Raw genomic sequence first — 9,612 nt, forward strand, 5'->3', positions numbered from 1 at the left:
TAAGCTGAAATTGAACAGATGAGTTAAAAAAAAAGTTAAATTCTTACAGATGTTCTTTCAAAATAACACCCTGAGTTAAATATGTGGTTTCTATATTTGATATAATAAAAGAAAAGGGAAAAAGAAAAATAACTGATTATATGGAATATACCAAAGCTCATGTTCATCTGTGAACATTCCTTCATATATTGAAACATAGAGGTATTTAAAGAAAATGACTTTGAAAATCTGAAAACAGTTTCAGACTCAAGAGAGGTTAGTAAAAAAAATGAAGCAATAGGTTTATCATCTAAGAGAAAAGAAGAAATGAAAATTAAAATGTTCATCTTCTCCCACCCACCATTCTTGACTGGATTTAAAGCTTTCACTGAACAATCCACATCTGGGAGATGATTTTGTAGACTGACCTGAATGGTCCAGCAGTCAGAGTTACTGCTATGGGTGAATATTTCCCATCCATTTCCCAGTGCTGTTTTATGTAGCTTGTAAAATATTACCAGGATTCATATACTTATTCCTCAACAATAAAAAGACAATAAATAGCAGGAAAAAAATGATCCATTTTTATATTGAGAGAGCAAGAGAGACAGAAAGAGCGAGAGAGACAGAGACAGAGACACAGAGACAGAGACAGAGGCACAGAGAAAGAGAGAGAGAGAGAGAGAGATCTATCTTGTGAAGAATAAATATATCCAATACAACAATAGATAACAAGCGAATTTGGGGCAGTCTGTGTAGCTGAAGAACCTAGGCTGAAATTCTTCCCCTACTATTTACCAGTTATAAATGTAACCATGTGTATTCATCCTCCCTGGGGGTCAGTCTCTTACTCTGAAATACAAAGATGAACTTTAAGGTCTCTTTCCCCTTCATATCTCTTGTTCAATGAAGTCGAGCAGGAAGACCAAGATCCAGTGGATCTCTATCATGTGTATTTAATCACAATTCTATCCTACAGAAATCTCATAAAAAATCTCACACTGAATCACAATGTGGATGCTAACGTAACTTGAGAGGCCCTCAAGAAAGAAAGGACCTCTGGGGGCTGAGGTTTGGCCTGAGTGAAGTGCCTCCCACCCAGCTCCACTAAATCAACAAACCCTAGGCCTGGAGGATAACTCCATCGGGAAGTGGAATAGGCCTTGAGAAATGTCACCTCAACTTGGACCTCATCCATGGATATTACATGTTCTTGTGACACTTCCTACCCTTGCATGGAGCATCTGCTCTAAATGTTCATGAAGAGACATCATTCAATTCATTTTACCATTGACCTGGATTTGAAAGGAACACCTTAACAAAGCTGTTTATAAGGCATCATATTAATTTTTAATTCTCTTCAAGTTATCAAAGTTCCCCCTCCAACAATGTGAGTGAACTGAGGTCAGAAATTTTCCTCAAACTTAGCCAAGAAAGAGTAGAGGTTCAGTTGGTTGCCCCTGGATATTGTTGGTACCATCAATATAGATTAGGGTCAAAAGCTTATTGCATCAGAAGCAATTACCCCCCTGCCACAGTTCACATTATTCAGTGCAATAACACTAGCATATATTATTGGATCAGCAGAGCGTTGAAGATGTCAGCACGTTGTTCATCTCTCCTCCTATATGATTTTGTCCCCATTTTATTCTTATGGGATATCTTCAGTGGCACTAACAATGTGTTAGAATGATTTGAAACACTGATTCTTTCCCACTGACGGCAATTGGATGACAAATAGATAATCCTTTCCCTCTCTCCTTTCAAAAAGTCTGACAATTAAACCAATGGTACAATGTCAGAGAAACACTAATTGCTAATACACCCTGGAGGGCTGACACAAAATTTGATATAATTGTCATCCCTTCTTTTTCAAATGATTTGTTTTCTTTAGGCTACTAATTTGGAGATTGTGGTGGGGTAGGGCCCTGGAGAAGGCAACCATTATAGAGCCAATAAGTAATAAATAGTACACAGATAGTGTTAGGAAATAACAATAACGTGTTTGGCTGTCCATTTTACCATGATAGGAATATAATAAATCATATACATATATATACAATACACAACATGTGTATTCTATCTATATGTACATATGTATGTTGCATATTAATAAATAAATTTATATACACATAAACTTTATGGTTTTTCCCTATAGTCATCCCAGGGAATAGGTTGTATATTTATTATTAATCCCATTTTTCAGATGAAGACATAGCATCAGAGAGGCTAAGCAACCTGTCTAGTATTAAAATTAATGAACTTGTAAACTCACATATGAATTCCAGTCTCTTGAGTGTGAAATCCAGTCACTATACTACACTGCATATACGTTCTGAACCTCATTTTCCCCATCTGTAGAATGAGAATATTAATAATTGCAATTATCTACCTTACTAGGCTGTTAATAGAATCAAAGGAAATTAAATAGATGAAATGTTCTGTAAACTACAAGGCACCGAAGGGAAGGGAACCAGAATTTGTTCATTGTCTAATACGTCCCAGATGCTGTGCTTAGCACTTTAAAAATATCATCTCATTTGATCCTCACAAATATTCTGTAAAGTAAGTGTTATTATTCACATTCTATAGTGGAGAAAACTGAATCAGACTGAGGTGAAAGGACTGGCTCAGGGTCACATAGCTAGCTGAGCACTTGAGGTCCATTTTGAACTCAGGTGTTCCAAATCCCATACCCAAAGTTCTACTCACTGCACCACCTATTATTAAAGGCAGATACAATTATAAGGAATATTTTATAAACTTGTCTATTTGTCTTACTAAGGACAGAATGCAGCTTGCTTTTAGGAAATGAGTCCTAAAGAATTCTATGTTTTCAGTTCACTACCACATCATATCTCCATCATTACCACAACAAAATTCCACTCCAAAGATATTTTAAATAAGTATCTGCAATGTATAGGGTCTTAGGATAGGCACTGGAGACTTCAAAATTAAATAATGTTCTTGTCTTTAAGGAAGAGATCTCTACTTAGAATCTGTAGCATATGCACATTTAAGTAAACACAAGATGGGTGAAAGGTAATTTCAAAAGGATAAAGCTCCAATGACTAAGGATTAGAGGAGGAAGGCAGAGTGTATAAGGGTCTCATGTAGAAGATGACCTAGGAGCTGTGCTTTTAAAAGGCAGAGACAAGGTGAAAACATGCTGCATTAATTGCTACAAAGCTAAATTCACTTATATTCATTTAAAATGGAAAATATATCCACTGCAGAAACCCAGCTGTTAAATGTGCCTGATGAGTAAAAGATATTGCTCAAAATGTTCCCATTCTTTAGATGAGGGAGGGATCCTGCTGATGGTTTAGAACATAGATTTTATTCCTTTCCCTTTCTTCTGTTAGACCCCCACAAAAACAGGAGTACCAGGGGCAGGTCACCTGGAGAAGAATTCACAAACTCAAGCATTGTTGAGGTCTTTTCAGTGGGCAAGAGTTCTTAGGGAACCTGCAACCTTAGAGGGATAAAAATAAAGTTTATGTAGGATATTCTATAGTGAATGAAGCATGTGTCAAATATGCTAGCTAGGTGTTTTGGGGTGGGCTTAGGGAGTGGTCAGTTCTTAAAGGAACATGAACTTTTGGCATCTACTATATAGGCATGTTTCCCAGAGTTCATTGGGAAATAACCCAAGGCAAGGGGGCTACCTGGAGGTGTGATTTTAGGCTTGAACTGTCACAAAGTCAACTAATGGTCAGGGCTGGCTCAGAAATACCAAGTTGCTCTCATCAATGCCTTGTTAGACAAGATAAATGTAAGAGAGTATGTGTATGTCTTGTCTAGGATACATACGATTGGTCAGTGAGTAGTAAATGTCGTTATTACCCAGTGCACAGTCAGTTCAGTCAGTATATAGTTGGTTCAGACTAATAAGTTCTATGGGTGCAGCCAGCTGCTGTATCAGGAAAGGAGATAACGGTTGTTGCTGGGGCAGGCTATATCCTTGGGCTAGGGAGAAACTGCCTGGGATAGTATTGAGGCTAGAGAGAAATGTGATTTTTAAAGAGAAATATGATATTAGAATTGGGGCCAAAGCACCCCATCACTATGTCATCAAACTATTACCTTCAGTCAGAAGTTTATTACAATTATATTTACAGAAAAGAGAGGTGTTTATTAAAAAAAACATTAAAACTCAATTTTACTTATGTCCATGAATATAGATAGTGAGCTTGCCAAAGTCAGCTCTACCACTTCTTTGGAGGTAGACTTGGTTAAAGAAAACTTCCACCACCATGTAAACATTCTTTGATCATGACACATATAATCATCCTCCAGAATAGTTATTTGAAACTAAACAGCATGTACCATATAACAGCAAGTACATTCAGTGTTTATTTATGTTGGAAGGTCCTGAAGAACTCTCACAGGAGTAGGAACTCCAACGGTGTCCTCTGGAATTGCCATTGATCTGGTTACTCGGTTCTCCTAACAGCAACTCTTTTCAGTTCACTCATCTGGGCCCTGTGAAACTTGGTGGGCAAGGAATATGTTTGTTGTTGTATTTTTTTTGGTTGTTTGTTCTCCTAGGAATGACATCTTCTTCTCTAGACTGAAAGGAGAATCTGAGATTTCTTGATCCAAATAAGAGTTTAAATCCACAAGCTCTAGATTCTACCTGCCAAGATTTAAAGTTAGGAAAGAGGACAAATAGGGCAGGTTCTTGCGTGTGATTCATCCCCAAAGGCATCATGTCATCTCTCCAGTTGGGTTAGAGGCCACAGCAAGTTGTGGAATAGAGGAAAGGAACAAGAAGCAGAAAAGCAGAGCCTGTGGAGAGAGACAATGTGATAGAGTGGAAGAAGCATTGTATTTTGAGTCTGAACACCTGGGTTTGAATCTTAGCTCATCCACTTCTCTGCATAACCCTGGGAAAACCATTTAATCTCTCTGGCTCTCAGTGGGTTCATTTCTAAAATGATGAGGATGAACTAAATAATGACCTATGACCCTTCCAGTCCTAAAATTTGGGATGTGCTATCAAGCTCAAAGTTCACAGCAACAGTTTGGAAGCCAGGCAAGCAAAGGGATCAAGAGGATACAGGTACCTGAGTGCAAAACGAGACAGTCCCAAAATGAAAAGAAATATCAATTGAGAGATATGAATGAGCTGAAGGGACAGCACAAATTAGGTTGGCAAAGTCTTTGGCACAACAGTCAAACAGCTAAGAGATCCACAAGAGGGAAGGGAACATTCACAAGACAGACAGAGACACACAAGTGCATGGGGTCAGTGGGAAACAATAGATCTACAATACTGAAGGGAGGAGCTATCTTGGCTTCAGGTATGCTTATTTTTAAATTACACAACCCCAGACCCACCCAGTCATGACAGCCAATCCTGAACACTGGTCTATAATCCGCAGTAACAGAAAACAGGTGGTTGAAAGTAAGTGATGAAAATAAAAGAGAGACCTTTAACCTCTCCTTTAAAGAGGGACAACACTTTGGGCTGCCCCTGGCTCCATCCTCTTCCCAACTTTCCAATCCAGTCAAATCTTTTGATTTAAATCTACTTAATCACTTCAATTAATTACTTAATTAACAATCTACTTAAACCCAATTGGCAGACTCAGCCTTGCCCCCAGTCTCTGAGAGTAATATCATTCTCCTTAGAGAGGGGGGCAATGTGGAATCTTTGGATACATGGTTTGATTATCAGTCTTGATGTTAATTAATTCCATTCTCATCTTGTGCTTGTATCTATTAACCAGGCTCTTACTTTATTGTGTATGCCTATGATCATACTGCTATTAAATGAAAGAGGCTGGATTGAAAGCAAAACCTCTCCTAGCTCCAAGCTGAACATTACAACCTATATCAGATTTTCTTCACTCTGACTTTTTAACCTAGTTTTGGCTAATGGACTATATCCCAGGTCTTCTGGAGCCTAAGTTTTGCTTCTAAGACTATGGTCCTGCCTTGTCCTACAATCTCCTAGAAACTAAAGTTATAATCATAACTTTGTCTGCATGACTTGGTTTCTCACCGCCTGCTACAAGAACTCTCTGATGCCAAATGCTGTGACCGTCATCAAAGGACAATAGTTGAAAGGGAACTTAGAGGTCTTTGAGGCCAATCCCTTCACTGTTTGGAAGAAAATTTGGTCCAGGGTCAGACACTGGTGAATGTGCTAGAGATCCAGAAGAATGGCAGTCTCTACCCTCAGCAAACCATATACACTAATGGGAGACAACACATACATAGTCAGGTTCTTACAAGACATTTACAGAGTACATAAAAGGTAATCTGAAAGGAGAGCCCTTAGCAGCTGGGAGCAGGAAGAATCCCCTGCAGCAGGTAGCATTTGATGTGTGTCTTTAAAGAAGACTGGAGGTGAGAGAGCAGCATATTCTAGGCATAAAGGACAGTCATGCAAAGGCAAAGAGATGAGAGATGAGTGTTGTGCTCAAGAAACTGCAAAGAAATCAGTGAATCAAAAGTATAAGGGGAGTGTACAGGGGGAGCTAAAGAAGAAAATACTAAAAAGGCAAAGAAGGCCCAAGTTGGGAGGAGATTTAAATGCCAAACATAAGACTTTATATTTTATGCTGGAGATAATGGGGAACCACTGAAGATCAGTGGGCAAGGAGCATTACATGGTCAAGCATACATTTAGAAACAATAATAATAATCTTGGCAGCTGAGTGGAAGAATTGATGGGAGCAGAAATTTGAGGGAGAGAGCCCAGTTGGGCCATTGAAGTAATATAGTTGAGAGATGATTAGGGCCTGGACCATGGCTGTGGCCCTGTGAGTGAAGAAGAGAGACGTATGAGAGACTGCTATGACAGGGGAATGTAAAGCCAGGGCTTCCTGGCTCCAAGCCTAAAACTCATTCTCTACACTATGCTACCATGTTCCACCTACTTACGCATTTCTGGCCCTCCCTCAGGCTGACAGAATGATGGTCTGCATGTTTTCCTGTTGCCTGTCAGGGCCTATCTTGTCCCTCAGGACCTAGACATTACCGATCATTTCCCACTCAACTCCTGACCAGATCCCAGCTTTTAATGGAGGAAGATTTATTTAAAAGCTCTCTGAAGTGCTGCTGCCAACTCCAAAGGCTTAGACTGAGATTTCAAGTGCAGATAGAAGTGAGCCGACTTAAAGGATGGGATGTCACACCTATTGCTGCTTCATTCATTTCACGGATGGGGCAATAAAATATCACTGTCATTTTCGATTAACAGATGGTTTCTGTGTGATGGGAGGCATTTATTCACAGAGAGCTTCTCACCCTAGCATAGTGTCTGTTCACACAGTGACAGCTGATCCCTGGGTACCTGGGGGTGGCTGATCATAGATGGTGAACTGGGGCCCAGGCTTTCCCTTCTGCCAGCAGTCTGTCTCACAGGGCTATGAGCTGAGACAAACGAGCTGCCTCTTCTTTCCTGCACTCAAGGGATCATCCTCATTTCCCCTTCAAGAAGCTAGGATGAGTATACCTCCTCATTTTTAATGTTTCATATAAAATGTTTAATACAAGATATGGAAGTTAGTCCAAGAGAAGTATAGAATTTTCGAAAGAAAAACTTGTGAAAAATGTATATAGTATAGAGTAGACAAGAGGGCAACATTCTCTGGAACTTTGGACTCCCCTAAGCACCTTGAACATAGTTATAGAAATAAAAATAGTGAGAATTTTAGACATAGGGATGTGACCTTGGGAAACAACTTCAGAGTTCAATGGGAAGATCATTTACCCATCAATCAGCAAGCAGTTATTGAGCTTCTACTCCATGCAGGGAACTGGACTTGGGTGTAGAGTTATAAAAACCAGGGTAAAGTCATTCTTGCTCTGCATGTTCTATCTGGGCTAAAGGGAGGAGGCTGAGGCCTCTATGAGTATATACAAAGTACTTTCGAGAAAAATGCAAGACAAATGTGAGGGGAGAGCAGTATCAGCTGACAATCAAGAAAGGCTTTCAGTAGAAAGCTTTTCTTGAACTGAGGGAAACAAGGAATTTTAAGGAGTAGAGAAGAGGAGAAAGAGTATGCTAGACATGGGGAATAGCCAGTGCAAAGGCAGAGCTCACCACGCAGAGTGATGGTAGCAGTGGGAGTTGAGGCACTGCCAACATAAAAAGATTATTGGGTAGAGGCAGAGAAGTAGTAAAGGTTGTCATGGGAGGTTTTGGCCATGAAAGTGACCAAACATGATAAGGTGACGACAAGATATAAGTTGTAACCACTCCTATGGGTCGCTGAGGTGGCAAATAGGAACAGGAGATTTGAGCTTGAGAGGGTGAGAAATGGGAAGGTTAGGGTATCTGAGCAGACATCAATAAGTATGATGAAGTTCCCTATAATGGAAGATGTTGAGGAAGAGAGGAATTCCAGGTACTGAATTCCTTGAAAAAGGAGATTTAGAACTGGCAGATACCCTCCTCTTGCATCACTGTTGTTCTCATTAGATTGCAGACTTATGGAAGTCAAGAACTGTATCATTCTTCACCTTTGTATCCTCGGAACATAGTATGTTCACAGTAATGACTGCTGTCAATTTTAGAGAAATGAAAGATAAGAATTTTATATGTATATACATATACTAATACACACAAATATATACAGATATATATCAAGATCACTTCAATGGTTGACTTTTTTTAAGCTTAGAGGTAGCATCAATTAATGAATCATATTTTGCTTACCTTATCCCACTACTGGAGAGAACTATGTGATTCTAGTATTTATGGAGCTGTTATGATCATTGCCATCATTCTCCATGTCCTCCCCCAGATGCTCAAATTTCCCTGACTCAGTCTACCACAGATACTTGATGTTAACCCTGAATACTACCCTCTGTAACACAAACAGCTTTAGAACTCAGGTCTTCTCAAAGATCAGCACATCACCCTTTTTCTGCTCCTGGTAGTCAGAGATGGGGTCACCACACTGTTCTCAGGGAAATGAGCAGACTGACCTGTCTCAACTGAGGCTCCATCAAGTGAGGCAATTGCTCCAGGGATCCCTAATCTAGGGTGATGGCAAAGGTTATCTATCTGGTCCCAACCCAGGTGTCATCCATGTCTATATAATTAGTGAACTACTCATTCAATTCCTTCTTCATTCTGTAGTTAAACAGGAGACTGATCTCATTCCTCAGCTTCTTGCTGTCCTAGGACCTTATTCTTATTCTCATCAGCAGGACCTTAACCCAAACCCACTTATTGTAATCTTACCCTTGCTTTATTTTTAAGGGGCCATCTCTTGACTCACTTTTTAAAGAGACCTAATCACTCAATTGGTGTTGCCTCACTCAAAGTGAGAACCTGGAAAGACTTTACCTTGAAAGGGTCAAGGTCATGGGGATAAGCTAGATGCATTTCCAAAAAGATAGGTGGCAAACCTAGGATGTCCCTTATGACCACCGTTATTCAATATGGCACTAGAAATGTTAGCTTTAGCAATAAGAGAAGAAAGAGAAATTGAAGGAGTTAGAATTGGCAAAGAAGAAACTAAGTTGTCACTTTTTGCAGATGATATGATGATATACTGAGAGATTTCTAGAGAATCAAGTGAAAATCTGCTTGAAATAATAAACTTTAGCAAAGTTGCAGGATACAAAATAAACCCACATAAATCATCTGCATTTCTGTATATTACTAGC

At 39.5% G+C, this 9,612-nt stretch overlaps 1 pseudogene; it reads right to left on the reverse strand.

Annotated features, from left to right (window-relative positions):
* Nucleotides 1-8,618: 8,618 nt before the first annotated feature.
* Nucleotides 8,619-9,157, reverse strand: LOC140509991 (mRNA turnover protein 4 homolog; annotated as a pseudogene).
* Nucleotides 9,158-9,612: the final 455 nt, after the last annotated feature.

The sequence above is a fragment of the Notamacropus eugenii genome, chromosome 6 (genome assembly GCF_028372415.1).
Source record: "Notamacropus eugenii isolate mMacEug1 chromosome 6, mMacEug1.pri_v2, whole genome shotgun sequence".
Classification (NCBI taxonomy): Eukaryota; Metazoa; Chordata; class Mammalia; order Diprotodontia; family Macropodidae; genus Notamacropus; species Notamacropus eugenii.